This window comes from Rhinoderma darwinii, chromosome 4, assembly GCF_050947455.1.
Source record: "Rhinoderma darwinii isolate aRhiDar2 chromosome 4, aRhiDar2.hap1, whole genome shotgun sequence".
In the NCBI taxonomy this organism is placed as follows: Eukaryota; Metazoa; Chordata; class Amphibia; order Anura; family Rhinodermatidae; genus Rhinoderma; species Rhinoderma darwinii.
In genome coordinates this window covers 180,705,551-180,721,945 of record NC_134690.1, presented here as the reverse complement: position 1 = coordinate 180,721,945, position 16,395 = coordinate 180,705,551, and the positions used below count along the sequence as shown (strand labels likewise).

General features: G+C 42.6%; 1 long non-coding RNA gene across 1 annotated transcript in view; it reads left to right on the top strand.

Moving 5' to 3' along the window:
* LOC142760951 (uncharacterized) overlaps positions 1-16,395 on the top strand; it is a 79,858-nt gene that overhangs the window by 18,450 nt on the left and 45,013 nt on the right. The gene's annotated exons all lie outside the window — the stretch shown is intronic.

Below are 16,395 nucleotides of genomic sequence, written 5' to 3'. Positions count from 1 at the left end.
TTATGGATTTTTAAACTGTGCACTCTGTCGTCTGAAGATCTGAATGAGACCATATAGTCCACTAGATCATTCTGGACACATTGTATTGATTTTCAATTGTTTTTCTGAATGTTGCGATTAAATACCCATCTTTTATGTTATTCTTTTATGTACCTGAAGAAGAGTCCAGCGTGACTTTGAAACGCGTAGTACATTTAATAAATCGGTGATCCTTGTGACTTTTACCTCTACCCCTGGTTGCACCCGTACAACCCTACATTTTGCAGTACTCTGTGGATTGAATCGAGGTCTCGGCCATGAGGCCTGCAGGCTGAAGCAGCGACCACTAATTTCTAAGGAAGGACAACCTAACACATGCTTCTCAGACTTGTGCCTGTTCTTTGCACAACACTATCTGAGCGCATTTTATATTCCTTTTCCGTATGTCTTCACCTTCTATACTACTGAGTGCTTTCCATTATTTTGTTTATTCAAGGAATCTCACAGGTCAGCCCTGGGGGCCTTTGAAACATCCAGATCTGTCCTCTAAAAACTTGAATAACGACCAGCATTCAATAGCAATTGTCAGGTATGATGGTCGGGAGCAAAAGGAGCCCCTCTCCCTTAAAATGTTGCAATTGCTTTTGACTATATCACTATAAACATTGCTACAAGGCAGTGGGGTGTAATCACAGCTGCCCCCCTGCGTGTGTAAGGCATAGGCAGGGGTGAACCTAGCCCCTCTGCTGCCTGAGGCGAACTATAAAAAGGCGCCCCCCCAATCTATCGGAGTTTTCTCATTACTGGCTTTACACATCAAACACGCAATATATACATTTTTTTTAAATAGGAAAACATTTGTTGTTTATTTGTAAAGTGCTGTTTAATGTATAGAAAAGATTTAAAGAACTCTTTTTACTGTATTACTTTAGTATCATAAATCAGCAACGCAGCATTAACACTGAAAATGGTTTAACATCTTCTATGCCCCCTTTTTATTACCTAATTGACTTATGAATTTTAACCGAGTTCAGTGGCCCGGCGTGGACGGCATGATGCAGTGACGTCATCGTGCCGGGCAGTTGACGTCATCAGCGTGCTCCCGATCTCTTGTAGGCCTCAGGCCTAAACCAGGCTGTGGCCTACAAGAGCAAACGGCGGAGCAGGGGTTTCTATTGTGGCAAATTAATTTTTTTTTTAAATTTTATACTGCTAACTTTTTTTGGGTAGGTTCCGCTGGACCGTTTGGACTACGTCGTAGATTCATTGGACTACTTCAATGATCTACTTTAAAAAAAAAAAAATTGTGAAAGAGGGTTGCATGGGGGAGTTTTGATTTCAATAAAAAAAAATTCTTATGTCTGTTTTTTTTAAATACTTTATTATGGCCTTAGTAATGGCAGCTGTCTGATTGACAGCGTTCAATTACTAAGGCTGGGGCTTACCATTAGCAAGTAAAAAGGCTATCACTAACCCCTATTATTACCCCGGTTCCCACTGCCGCCAGGGATACCGGGAAGAGTCGAGTACGATTCAGTACCTGGCCATCTGAAACGACGGTTAGGCCGCAGGCTGGTATTATCAGGCTGGGAAGGGCCAAAAAAGTGGCCCTTCCCACCCTGGGGATGCTAGGCTGCAGCTGCTTTATTGTATCTGGCTGGTTATGAAAAATTGGTTAAACCCCTCGTCATTTTTTAAAAATAAATTGAAAAAAAAAATTACGTGAGATCCCCTCCATTTTTCATAACCAGCCAGATACAATAAAGCAGCAGCCTAGCATCACCAGGGTGGGAAGGGCCATGGTTTTTGTCCCTTCCTAGCCTGATAGTACCAGCCTGCAGCCACCCCAGTACCCTTCACTTCAGATGGTCGGGTGCTGGATCTTTCCCAGCTCTTCCCGGTACTCCTGGTGGCGGTGGGTTTCGGGGTAATAATAGGGGTTAGTGATAGCCTTATTACTGGCTAACACTAAGCCCCTTCTTAGTAATGGACGCTCTCAATCAGACAGCAGCCATTACTAAGGCGGTAATGAAGTATTAAAAAACAGAGACATAAAGAAATTTATTTTATTGAAATGACAACTCTTCCACACAATCCACTTTAACCATTTTATTAAAAAAAAAGAAAAAAAGCTTACATCAGCGAAGTAGTCCAACGAATCTACGACGTAGTCCAAATGGTCCAGTGGAACCTGCAAAACAAAAATTAGCAGTATGAAAAATAAAAATAAAGTTGGCTGCCCCCACAGACATATGAATAAATAGCTACCTTCGGGAACATATTAAAATAATTAGAAAAATTAGGCCCATAAAATAAAACATATCAAATAAAAAAAAAAAAATTATAACACCTTTCTTTTAAAGAGAACCTTTCACCTCCCCATACATGTACATCTGAGTGCAGCATGTAATGGGGAGAGCCGCACAAAGTCGTTACCGTGATGTTACACGCCCCCTTGCCAATTACCTCCCCATTGGCAGTTCATGGGGTTATTTAAATATCGGCGCCAAACATTACGGCACCGATATCTAAGTAAGGAAAGAGAGTAGGAAAAAAAATGTAAAGTGCCCCAGAGTTTGTGCAGCCCTCCCCATTACATGCTGCACTCAAATGCAAATCTGTGGGCAGTTGAAAGATTCTCTTTAAAGTGTAACAACTTTTTTAAAAACTTTTGACATGTCAGAAGTTTTGATCAGTGGGGTCCGAACACTGAGACCCCCCACTAGTCGCCAAAACGAAGCAGCAGAAGTGCTCGGGTGAGCGGTGTGCCGCTTCAATTCTGTTTGGCTTTCCTTGGAGCAGTGTACGGGCTCAATAGAAAGTCTAGGAGTACGTACACCGCTCACTCGGCTGAAAGTCGATCATAAATGAAGCGGCACAGCGCTCACCCGAGCACTTCTGCTGCTTCGTTTTAGCGATCGGTGGTGGCCTCAGTGCTCGGTCCCCCACAGATGAAAACTTCGGACATGTCACTATGATATAAAAAGATATCTATTAATGTGATTGGTGCAAGTTTTAATTACTTTTTATTGAAAATTATTTGTACTTTTTGAGATACAGCTGCTTTGTATCCTGTATACAGAGCAGCTGTATATATCGCTGAGACCTGAATGCATTAGGTCGCCTATTACCGATCACATCTAAGTTATGAACTTAGATGTGATTGGTAACAGCTCGATCCTGCAGGACCCGCTGACCTGACGGATACAGAATACAGCGCTATATACATTATATAATATATTTATTTTAATTAGCGGAGGCAGGTTTATGGGGAAGGATTAGGGCCTGTTCACATCAGCGTTGGCTTTCCGTTCCGGGGTTCCGTGGGAGGTTTCCGTCGGGTGAAAGTCAAACTGAAACCACAGCTTCCGTTTCAGTTTTTGTGACGGAATCAATAGCGCAGTCGACTGCGCTAATGGTGACAGAAACGGAAGTTGTGGTTTCAGTTTGACTTTCCGTTGCGGGGTTACCTCCGACGGAACCCCAGAACGGAAAGCCAACGCTGATGTGAACAGGCCCTAAGGCTTCTTTCACACTAGCATTAATATACGTTTACCTCTCTTCCGTCAGAGGAAGAGAGGGTCAATACGTTAAACGGAAAGCAACGGCTCCATTAGAATTACCATTGCTTTCAATGGTAATTCTTTTGTATCAGTTGCTTTCCGTTTGTCTCCGTTCGCTAAGTTTCCATTTTTTTTTAAAAGAAACAAAAGTGAAGTCTGCAGAACTTTTATTTCCGTTCAAAAGAACGGAAACCTAGCGAACGGAGACAAACGGAAAGCAACTGATACAAAAGAATTACCATTGAAAGCAATGGTAATTCTAATGGAGCCGTTGCTTTCCGTTTAACGTATTGATCCTCTCTTCTTCTGACGGAAGAGAGGTAAACGTATATTACTGCTAGTGTGAACAAAGCCCAATACAAGTAAGATATTAATTTAAAAAAAACAAAAAACCCAACTGGGATTTGAACCAGCAACCTCCATATGTAAGGCAGACAAGCTGACCACTACACTATAGAAAGCTTCATAGTCAATGATTGTGAAACTGTAGTAGTTGAGGGTTTATTCAACGACAGGCACTATTAGTCTCTCCTGTCTGTCTGCTGCGTGTGGGTGGTGACTGGTCAGAGACTCACAGTCAGACTGAATGCCGCAGCTGCTGCATGCAGTGTGCACTGGGAGTGACTGTGAGACTCACCAGTCACAGCTCTGCTTGTAGCTTTCCCACGCTAATTAAGCACAGGAAAGCTACAAAGCCTAAAGCTACAAAGCCAGGAGTATAGTGCAAGGGGGGGGGGGGGTCTGGGCGTTTTACTGACAGCAGAGGGCTCTATAGGGGGGAATTATCCCCCCACCATAGAGCCCTGACTAGTTACTATACTGAAAGGTTAGGGGGGGTCTGAGCATCTGACTGACTGCTCTAAAGGGGGGGCAGAATCCCCCCCTATAGAGCTCTCTGGAGTAAGTCAGACAGTCAGACAGACGCTCAGACCCTCCCCTCAGACCCTCCCCCACCCACACTAATCCTTCCATTATAGTGATGTGAGGGCTTTATGGGGTGGATTATTCCAGCCCCATAGAGCCCTCTGCTGTCGGTAAAATGCCCAGACCCCCCCTTGCAGTATACTCACGTCACGGGTCCTGGTCCCAGCAAGGCAGGAACTTACCTCGTGCTGCTCGTCGCTCCTCCTGCAGACTTGCTCCTCTCTGGCTGCATACAGCGTCAGAGAGGAGGAGGAGTGTTTCAGACGTTCGGCACGTCTGCTATCTATGTGCGTCTGCATGGCCCCTCCCCCCGATCCAGTCCGTCCCGGGCTGAAAATGCCGCCCCCCCGTTTGGGTAGGTGGTGCCGCCTGAGGCCGTCGGCTCACCTGGCCTCATGGCAGGTGCGGCACTGGGCATAGGGCTATAAATCTTTCATTGTGAAAAATATGCAATAATTCAGATCTGAAAGGCAGACATATTTGTTGATAAAACTTGCAGCAATGAGGAAACCAAATAAACAGAGTAGACCTGCCAAACATATAATAATTGTTTTGCCACTATTGTTCATCTCTGTATATCTTTTATATATTTATTGATATGATATTTTTATTGAAAGTAACAAAACATACATTTGGTTCAAAAGATCCTGTTTATAGGTGTCACGTAGGGTTCGTGGACCCACAGGGCCGTACCGCCTTGGCGGTATGGCAGCTGGCCAACAGGGCGCAGGTCAGAGTCCATAGTTCATATAGGGTACCTGTGGCAGCTCGGATAGTAGCAAGGCAGGCTTGGCTGGGACTAGGCAGCAGGTAGACGTCAGGCGTGGAGTAGCAGGACAGGCGTGGTATACAGCACAGCATGGCAACAGCTCAACACGGCACTAGATCAGGATACAGGCTACAGGATACAGGAACAGGGAACACTGGGAGCAGGAAACACTAGGGTACCATTTGCATGAAAAACCTAGGATACGACAACAACAATCAGGCGTGGGAGGAAGTTGCTGAGACTTTCTTATAACCCAGGGTGCTTCTGGGAGCAATCAGCTAAATCTACCACATGCGTGCGCTCTGGCTTCTTGAGTCTGGACTGAGCTCGTGAGCGCACCCTGGTGGTCACTGTGGAACAGGACGGCCGTATGTGTAGACATCTCTGGAGAGAAGGGCGTCGACTGGATGGAAGGAGTTCGTGGTCAGCGACCACGGACGTTACAATAGGTTTGCTTACTACTTATGGAGGTTGTGACAACTACTATGTGGGATTAAATATTATACTGAATTACTTGCTAATATTATATTTTTGAGAGGTCAGCAGAGGGATTATTATTTCTCTAACTACCATATGTAGAAATAGAAATGCTTAGATATTGATAAAAAAATTATCATGCTTCATACAGTATATAATTTTAATAATTTAATGGCCTGACACCTCTCTAGCCCTTTAATTCCCAATGATGTTTGGGTTCTTTCGCAGGCAATGCCATGTTCTCAGGAAATTACATTTCTTCATTTCCCATTAGACCTATAAGTAAACACAATGGTATATGAGAAATACCAAACCGTGTCAGAGTCACGTCCTTTGTCCTTATATTGACGTACTATTTCTACATAAACTAGCTGTTCATCACATTCTTAGTCTCTAGAGTAACAGTGCTGGAAGCAACATATATATATTTTCTTTATGTTCAAAAAAAATAAATCTATATGAAGTAGATTGTAGGATTGTAGAAAAAAAATCATATTTTATGTAAAGAACAAATGCAGTAAAATTCCTTCTATTCTTCAATGTGCTGCACTTTCAAATAAGAATCCTTTAAAAAAAAAAAAAAAATACTTATGAGTCCCTTCATTTGTCTGTTCATTATCGTGCTTTTCCAGTAATATTTTCTTTTTTATTCAATTAATAAACATGCAGCTTTAATAATAATAATAAGGAACTTACAAATAGGTAATGATGGTTCTAGCACTATACACGTGTGAAAACCTTGGCTGAAGTGTAGGGACTGAATTAAGCCAAGTAGCTATCAAGGTTAACGGCAAAAAATTTGGTGGAGGCTCCCATCCCACATCTGGAAGCCAGACCCTACCTGACCCCCTATCACAGCTACATCAAGGCAAAAGATAGCGACTAAAATTGTCCTAAGTTTTTAGACAAGAGCCAAAGGCACCCAAGTGATTTTATTTAACCTTGAGCCTGCTGTATTCACATACAATTGAAAATTCTGGCTGCTTGCAGCTTTCACTAGAGGGAGCATAGGAGATTAGTACATACTATATTACTGTATAACAGTACACAGTCAGGTCCTACGCTGAGTCTACCGGTGGCTGCAGGTAACCTTAACATAGATCGCATTATTTTCTGTAAATGCTTCGGTCAGACCCCAGTCTAGTTTAAACACTTCCGGCAGTCAATTCACAGTCTAGTGTAAATGCTGTGGTCATTCCACAGTCTAGTGTAAATGCTGTGGTCAGTCCACAGTCTAGAGTTAAAACTGCCGCAGGTGAGTCCACTGTCTAGTGTAAATGCTGCCGCCGATCAATCCAGAGTCTAGTGTAAATGCTGCCGTTGGCCAGTCCACTGTCTAGTGTAAACGCTGCTGCAGGTCAGTCCACAGTCTAGTGTAAATGCTGCCGCCGATCAGTCCACAGTCTAGTGTAAACGCTGCCGTTGGTCGCTGCCGTTGGTCGCTACCATTGGTCAATCCACAGTCTAGTGTAAACGCCGCCGCAGGTCAATTCACAGACTAGTGCAAATGCTGCCATTGGTCAGTCCACAGGCTAGTGTAAACGCTGCCGCATGTCAGTCCAGAGGTTAGTGCAAATGCTGTCGTTGGTCAGTCCACAGTTTAGTGTAAGTACTGCCGTTGGTCAGTCCACAGTCTAGTGTAAACGCTACCAATGGTCAGTCCACATTCTTGTGTAAACACTGCCATAGGCCAGTCCACAATCTAGTGTATATGCTGCCACTGATCAGTCCACAGTCTTGTGTAAACGCTGCCACAAGTCAGTTCACAGTCTAGTGATACCGTGTTTATACTGTACTTCGTATAGTGTGAGTATACTCAGTATATATTAACTTGTTATATGTATTGGGGTATACTGATACTATACGGTGATCAGTTACTGTGTTCTGTATTTGGTGTATTTTATATGTAGTGTGATTACTGTATGTTAATAAATATTACCCTTTATTTACTATGCAGTCGTATACACTTAGTAGCAAAGCAAGTAGACTAACAGTAGTATAAGAAAAAGGTAGGGGAACTAGGCATAACCCTAGTGACCCTGATAATAAAGGAGGTAGTAATAGTGGGTGACACGAGTAAGTGAACCCCACCATTATACCAGCCCTTTACCAAATGTCTTATTAGTTTGAAACAAATATTGGTAAGTATGATATGGGGTTTCCAATACAGTGAAGGAAATAAGTATTTGATCCCTTGCTGATTTTGTAAGTTTGCCCACTGTCTAAGTCATGAACAGTCTAGAATTTTTAGGCTAGGTTAATTTTACCAGTGAGAGATAGATTATATATAAAAAAAAACAGAAAATCACATAGTCAAAATTATATATATTTATTTGCATTGTGCACAGAGAAATAAGTATTTGATCCCCTACCAACCATTAAGAATTCAGCCTCCTCCAGACCAGTTACACGCTCCAAATCAACTTGATGCCTGCATTAAAGACAGCTGTCTTAAATGGTCACCTGTATAAAAGACTCCTGTCCACAGACTCAATTAATCAGTCTGAGTCTAACCTCTACAACATGGGCAAGACCAAAGAGCTTTCCAAGGATGTCAGGGACAAGATCATAGACCTGCACAAGGCTGGAATGGGCTACAAAACCATAAGTAAGACGCTGGGTGAGAAGGAGACAACTGTTGGTGCAGTAGTAAGAAAATGGAAGACATACAAAATGACTGTCAATCGACATCGATCTGGGGCTCCATGCAAAATCTCACCTCGTGGGGTATCCTTGTTCCTTAGGAAGGTGAGAGCTCAGCCGAAAACTACACGGGGGGAACTTGTTAATGATCTCAAGGCAGCTGGGACCACAGTCACCAAGAAAACCATTGGTAACACATTACGCCGTAATGGATTAAAATCCTGCAGTGCCTGCAAGGTCCCCCTGCTCAAGAAGGCACATGTACAGGCCCGTCTGAAGTTTGCAAATGAACATCTGGATGATTCTGAGAGTGATTGGGAGAAGGTGCTGTGGTCAGATGAGACTAAAATTGAGCTCTTTGGCATTAACTCAACTCGCCGTGTTTGGAGGAAGAAAAATGCTGCCTATGACCCAAAGAACACCGTCCCCACTGTCAAGCATGGAGGTGGAAACATTATGTTTTGGGGGTGTTTCTCTGCTAAGGGCACAGGACTACTTCACCGCATCTATGGGAGAATGGATGGAGCAATATACCGTCAAATCCTGAGTGACAACCTCCTTCCCTCCACCAGGACATTAAAAATGGCTCGTGGCTGGGTCTTCCAGCACGACAATGACCCGAAACATACAGCCAAGGCAACAAAGGAGTGGCTCAAAAATAAGCACATTAAGGTCATGGAGTGGCCTAGCCAGTCTCCAGACCTTAATCCCATCGAAAATTTATGGAGGGAGCTGAAGATCCGAGTTGCCAAGCGACAGCCTCGAAATCTTAATGATTTACAGATGATCTGCAAAGAGGAGTGGGCCAAAATTCCATCTAACATGTGTGCAAACCTCATCATCAACTACAAAAAACGTCTGACTGCTGTGCTTGCCAACAAGGGTTTTGCCACCAAGTATTAAGTCTTGTTTGCCAAAGGGATCAAATACTTATTTCTTTGTGCACAATGCAAATAAATATATATAATTTTGACTATGTGATTTTCAGTTGTTTTTTTTAGATAATCTATCTCTCACTGGTAAAATTAACCTAGCCTAAAAAGTCTAGACTGTTCATGTCTTTGACAGTGGGCAAACTTACAAAATCAGCAAGGAATCAAATACTTATTTCCTTCACTGTACATCAGTTTTTTTTCCAATGTAGTCAATGGGGAAAAAAAAAATCCCACAAAAATCCTCCATCTGTTGCACTTGTCAACATGCTCTAAAAGGTGCAAGCCATCACTAATACGGTCTCTGCCTGCAGCCTTAGGACCTGTTCACATCAGCGTTTGGTTTCCGTTTATCGGTTCTGTTCAACCTTTTTGTTGGGGGAACCGATGAACGGAAACCCGAATGGCAACTATAGCTTCCATTTGCATTACCATTGATTTCAATGGTAACAAACTGCAATGGAAGAATTTCCATTAAATTCAATGGTAATGCCAACGGAAGCTATAGTTTCCGTTCGACTTTCCGTTTATCGGTTCCTCCGATGGAAAGGTTGAACGGAACTCATGAACGGAAACCAACCGCTGATGTGAACAGGCCCTTACATAGAACAAAAACTTCTATTCAATTGAAAATTACTTCAATAAATTACCGGGACATGCTTTGCAACTTTCACCTGCATTTGGTGCTTTGGGCTTGCTCTGGAAGAATCCCCTCAGCAAGATGACAAATTTTCTCCTGCCATCCTCCACCTAACTCATTTTTAGAAGCAAAGTAAATCAGATTATATTCTGGACTCCAATACTGGGAAACAGCAACCTTCTACCAAGGGAAATCCTTCCATCAAAGTTACAGCGCTCCTAGTGTGTAACGTCAGTCATACAGAAGTAAGGTCCTCGATTACTATCAACCACTTTTTTCTGCACATATTGTTGACATATTTGAGTGCAGGGACACTGAGGAACTAAAGGAGTTTCCCTTTAAGTTGAAATGTAGATCCACGAGTGTAGACTGAATAAAGTGTCATTGCCTGTTCCTCCGCATAATTAACAGATTGTTATATATTCTTCATGCTGCCGTTCATTTTCAGGTTTCTATATTAACAAACAGTAAATTACTTACTATTACAGAAAACTAATTTTGTTCAAATGGGAGCAAAGATTATTATTTTATTCCAAAACACAATTGCTTGGAAACATGAATAATGACTGCACTGTGCGTCTATGTCATTACCATTGATTACCATTAAGAGACGAGGCCAAATTACTTCTGTGTTTGACTGTGTATAATTGGTAATTTCACACTGCTCCTGTTATTACTTACAGTCACTTTGCATATATTTTTTAGCCTTTACTGCATTTTACACAAAAAATATATTTGCCTGTCTGTGCTGTCATACCTGTTAGCAATTCAAAACCTCTACCAGCGTTGGACTGCTGTTCCCTGGTGCCCACCAGAAGACATAATTCTGAGAGCCCCACCCCTCATCTATACAGAACATATTTATTTTTAATTATATTGTGAACTCTGTAGTTATTATTGTCAGTGGCAGATTAAGAAGACCATGGGCCCTGGGCTGTTACCCAAACTTGGGCCCCCCTTCTCCACCGCCACCCTGCCGCGCCGTAACTATTGCTAACACTACCTTTTTGCACAAGCATTAACAAATGGGTGTTACGATTCCCCTTTCACAGGGATGTGTCCCTACATACTGACAGCATCACACTGTGCAGGGACACAGCGCCAACCCCCTATGTAGACAGCGCCACACACACACACCCCTGTAGATAGAGCCACACACACAACCCCCTGTAGAGAGTGTCACACAGCCCCCTATAGAGAGCATCACACACACACAACCCCCTGTTGAGAGCATCACACAGCCCCCTATAGATAGCATCACACAGCACTCCCCCTTATATATAATGCCACACAGTGCTCCCCCCCTTGTATATAGTGCTACACAGCGCTCCCCCCCTTGTATATAGTGCTACACAGCGTCGCTACAGTGCAGCCCTGGGATGTCATTTTATCCAATATGACTGCTGCAGCCTGTGATTAGCCTGTAATTGGCTGCAGCGGTCACATGGAGTGAAACGTCATCCCAGGAGGCCAGCCCGTTAGAAGAAACAGAATTCTGGGCAAGTATAAGATTTTTATTTTTTTTAAATTTTTTTACATAACAGCTGCTATCTGTTGCAGCTTTTGCCTCCCCATTGAATTAAATGGGGAAAACCCGAAACAAATGAGCAGCGTTTACGCAAATACAATTGACATGCTGCGGAATAAAAAACCGCACCGCAGGTCAATTTCTGAGCTTTTTTTTCCCCCACTTATCATTTACGCAGCGTGTGATGAGAATTGTTCACATCTAATCTACTCTGCTACTGCTGTATTAGGGCTTGTCCACACTTAACGGAATTGCTGCGTATTTTCCTCCCGGAAAATACAAAGAATACGGTAGCAGCAAAGTGAATGAGATCCTGACGCTGCGTAAAATTTCCAACCAGACATTTTGTCCTGCGGTGCGTATTTCTGGTACTGCAGCATGTCAATTCCTGCTGCGGAAAGTGACTGAGTTGATGCGTTTTTTCAGAGGAGACGTCACCATCCCCCAACATTGAGAAAAACGCCGCAAAATACGCACCATTTTCTGCAGCAAGATTTCTGCTAGTTTCTGCGGAATTGCTGCAGAAATATATATATAGTCCGAAGATAGATGAACACAGCACTCCAGTACTTCCAGAAAATCAGGCCATGTACTCGTCACCAGGGGATGAATCAATTCCCCAATTCAGAATAGAGAAAAACATAGAGCTGAAGATCCGAGTTGCCAAGCGACAGCCTCGGAATCTTAATGATTTACAGATTATCTGCAAAGAGGAGTGGGCCAAAATTCCATCTAACATGGGTGCAAACCTCTTCATCAACTACAAAAAACGTCTGACTGCTGTGCTTGCCAACAAGGGTTTTGCCACCAAGTATTAAGTCTTGTTTGCCAAAGAGATCAAATACTTATTTCTCTGTGCACAATGCAAATAAATATATATAATTGTGACAATGTGATTTTCTGTTTTTTTTTTAAATATAATCTATCTCTCACTGGTAAAATTAACCTAGCCTAAAAATTCTAGACTGTTCATGTCTTTGACAGTGGGCAAACTTACAAAATCAGCAAGGGATCAAATACTTATTTCCTTCACTGCATATACACGCACACACGAGTATGCACATTATACACATAAAGTACACACACGAGTATGCACATTATACACATACAAAGTACACACACGAGTATGCACATTATACACATATAAAGTACACACACGAGTATGCACATTATACACATATAAAGTACACACACGAGTATGCACATTATACACATAAAGTACACACGAGTATGCACATTATACACATAAAGTACACACACGAGTATGCACATTATACACATATAAAGTACACACGAGTATGCACATTATACACATATAAAGTACACACACGAGTATGCACATTATACACATCACAGACACACACGAGTATGCACATTATACACATATAAAGTACACACACGAGTATGCACATTATACACATATAAAGTACACATTGTAAACACACATGAATATGCACATTATACACATATAAAGTACACATTGTAAAAACACATGAATATGCACATTATACACATATAAAGTACACATTGTAAACACACATGCACTTACATTTTATGTAGGATATTTGTGAGTCTTCACTGCAGCTCTTCTCCTGCTCACAGCCCGACCCAGAGTCCGCCGACAGTCTCCCCTCCCCCATGTCCCGACAGCTAGCAGCAGAAGGAGAGATTTTTAGAGCAGGGATGGGGGGCTGAAGGGGGATCTTCTAAAGCAGCAGAGACCACGGCTGCTAAGTAGGAGCGAAGCTCCCCTCGTCTCATGACAGGTACGGTCCTGGCACCAGGGCTCCCTCCGGTGCTATCGACGCCACTGGGCATGAGGTGTTTCGCCCTAATGATAATCCGCCACTGATTATTGTATAAATAGAACATATCATCAATAAGCCATAATATATACCCTAGCAGCAAGTCATTTGCTGCAAAGTTATCTGTAAATGGGGTTGACTTCTACTGGACCTTTGTGGCGCATTACTATGTCAGAGCCTGAGCCCACCTAAGAAACCTCTAGTACTCTGATGGGCCAGTCCGACCATGCCCTCAACCATGCATTGTCCTATCATAAAATTTCTCAGAAGGCGAATTGAGTTTGATGAGAACAAGTGTCAATACTGGCCCATTCAGTCAAACTAGGGCCTATTTTGTTGGCCAAATGATATGGTGGGCAACAGTTATTGAAGGTGTATAACTACAACTGACTGAAACTGACAAATGCTGACCATGCACATTATATATTTTTTCATCAGATACTTTCAAAATTGGCAGGATCCGTCGAGAAAGGGGCCTATTCAGTTGAGTGATGCTCACGTCCGTGTTCTGTTTGAGTGTAGAATTTACAGCACATGGACTGAACTATGACCCATTAAAGAGGTTCTGTCACCAATTTATAACATCCCTATCTCCTACCTAATCTAATAGGCGCTTTGATGCTGATAACTACTGTTTTATTTTTTTAAATTTTTATTATTGACCAAGTTATGAACATTTTTAGATTTATGCACATTTTTTCTAAATGCCCAACTGGGCGTTTTTTTTTCTATTCACCAAGTGGGTATTGTATACAAAAGTGTATGACGCTGACCAATCAGCGTCATACACTTCTCTTCATTCCAGGCCAGCTTGATTCACAGCACTGCGTGATATCGCGAGATCACCCTGTGATATCACTTCATCCAAACAAAACAGTAGTTATCTACATCAAAGCACCTATTAGATTAGGTAGGAGATAGGGAAGTTATAAACTGGTGACAGAGCCTCTTTAAAGTAATTTTCCATTTTCCGAATGGACCACAGAGAGAAAATCGCAGCATGCCTTTGTAATGTCGGGGTAGGGAGACAGACAGGTGAGCCCTAATCTACCCACTACTCAGTCCCTGCCTACTTGCACGGCCCGTCCTAGGCGACGGCGTACAACCGGGCGACGGTCCCTACGCTCAATAATTGCACGACAGACAAACAGACGAGGGTACACAGAAGCTAAGGGAAATGGGGCAGTTGCCCATGGCAACACCGTGAGCAACAAGAGTAGTGAACGAGCCGAGTCAAGCCAAGAGTGTACTAAACACAGAGCAGGAGAGTAGTAAGTAAAGCCAGGGTTAAATTGAAGCAGAGGTCAATAGTACTAGCAGGAACAGCAGTGCCAGGAAACCAGACAGAATCCCAGGCAAAGGAAAAGCAGGAAATGAAGGCATAAATACACCGAGGGCAGGAGCTAGCTCCGTCTGGCCAAGCTGTGATAGATTCTCCCACTCCTCAGCCTACCAGCCTGAGTGGTATCAGATCGAGTCACTCTATCAGACCTAGGAGCAGATGCAGACTGATTAATCACGGGCGTCGACACAGAAGCTGTGTCTGGTAAATGCTTTACAGCATTACTTTGGCATGATTCTCTGTTGAACTCTCCCATTCAAGTCAAAGGGTCAGTGGAAAAAATAACGGACCGCACCCTGATGCTATCTGAATGCGGTCTGTTTTTCCCTGATGACTTGCTGAGAGATGCTAGAAAAAAAGCAGTCCATTTTTTGTCACTGAAGTGAAAAAACAGATGGTCATTGATGATTACCAACGCTAAAAACTGACACACGGAACGCACTCTGACACAATGCTGATTTAACTCTGGTGTAAAATCAGCAGTTGTCCCTTGAAGAATTACTGATAAGTTTTACCAACGCTCATCTGAATGCAGCCTATGAGTTGGGGAAACATGGATTGGACATGAACCTTGTTCCTCAGGAAGATAAGCAGTGTCAGCTGTGTATTGTAGCTGCTAATTCTATTTCCCTATTGAAATAAACATTTTTACATTTCACCTTCTTTATATGGATATCCAAAAAACCTAGAATTGCTTTTACAAGTCTTACTAGATCAGATAGACTTGGTGAAATATAACTTCCAGATCCTTTTTTGTATTATAGGGCAGTGCAGGTAGGGAGAGTCTTAGACTGGCTTAGAAACCCCAATCAGAAGCTTTGGGTCCAAGTGGAAGAGGCAAATTTTTCTTTACCACTCAGGTACTTGGTGTTGAATTGTGCCACTCCTCCTACTCCAGGTATGTCGACAAAGGTGTTATTGAGTGCCACCTTTCGGACATGGAGGTCCAACAACACTTCGCACCCACTTGTTACCTTCCCCTCACCCCTACTTCAAATTAGAGACCTCCCTAACACTTTCTCTGTGACAAAAGCAAGACCATGTATCACACTGTTAGACTCAGGGGTCCTGCCCTCTCTTCAGGAACTACGTAAGTCTTTGGACCTACCTAAATTTAACTTTATGACGTACAATAAAATTATAAATCAGTTATGTGCTATCATTAAGCATCCAGACATGAATAGAACACCAACATGGTTTGAAACTCTAGCTCTGGTACGCAATACCCCTAAAAAAGTTGTCTCCACTGCTTATAAATACTTACTGTCTGTCAGATCAATAGACACACATCTTCTACCTTGTTTTTAGGCCTGGGAGGATGACCTTAAACAAGCTTTCACAGCTGCGCAAATTAAAACTATACTAACGGCACCAAAATTAGACTCGAGGTACAATGTTTATAAGGTCCTGACGAGATGGTATATGACACCCGAGAAAATACATCAAATAGATCATAATTACCCTTATGTGTACTTGAAATGTGGTGTTTACCAAAACATATTGAATATACAGTTATATAATCAATATGGGCTTAAAGTGCAAACTCTCGCTTTAATTTGAGGGTATTCACATCCTAGTTTGAGGAAGGGTTTAGGAATTACAGCTCTTTAATATGTAGCTGCCTCTTTTTCAAGCGACCAAAGGTAATTGGACAATTATCTCAAAAGATATTTAATGGGCTGCATGGGCTATTCCCTCATTAATCCTCATCAATTAAGAAGGTAAAGGGTCTGGAATTGATTCCAGGTGTGGCATTTGCATTTGGAAGCTGTTGCTGTGAACCCACCCAAGGA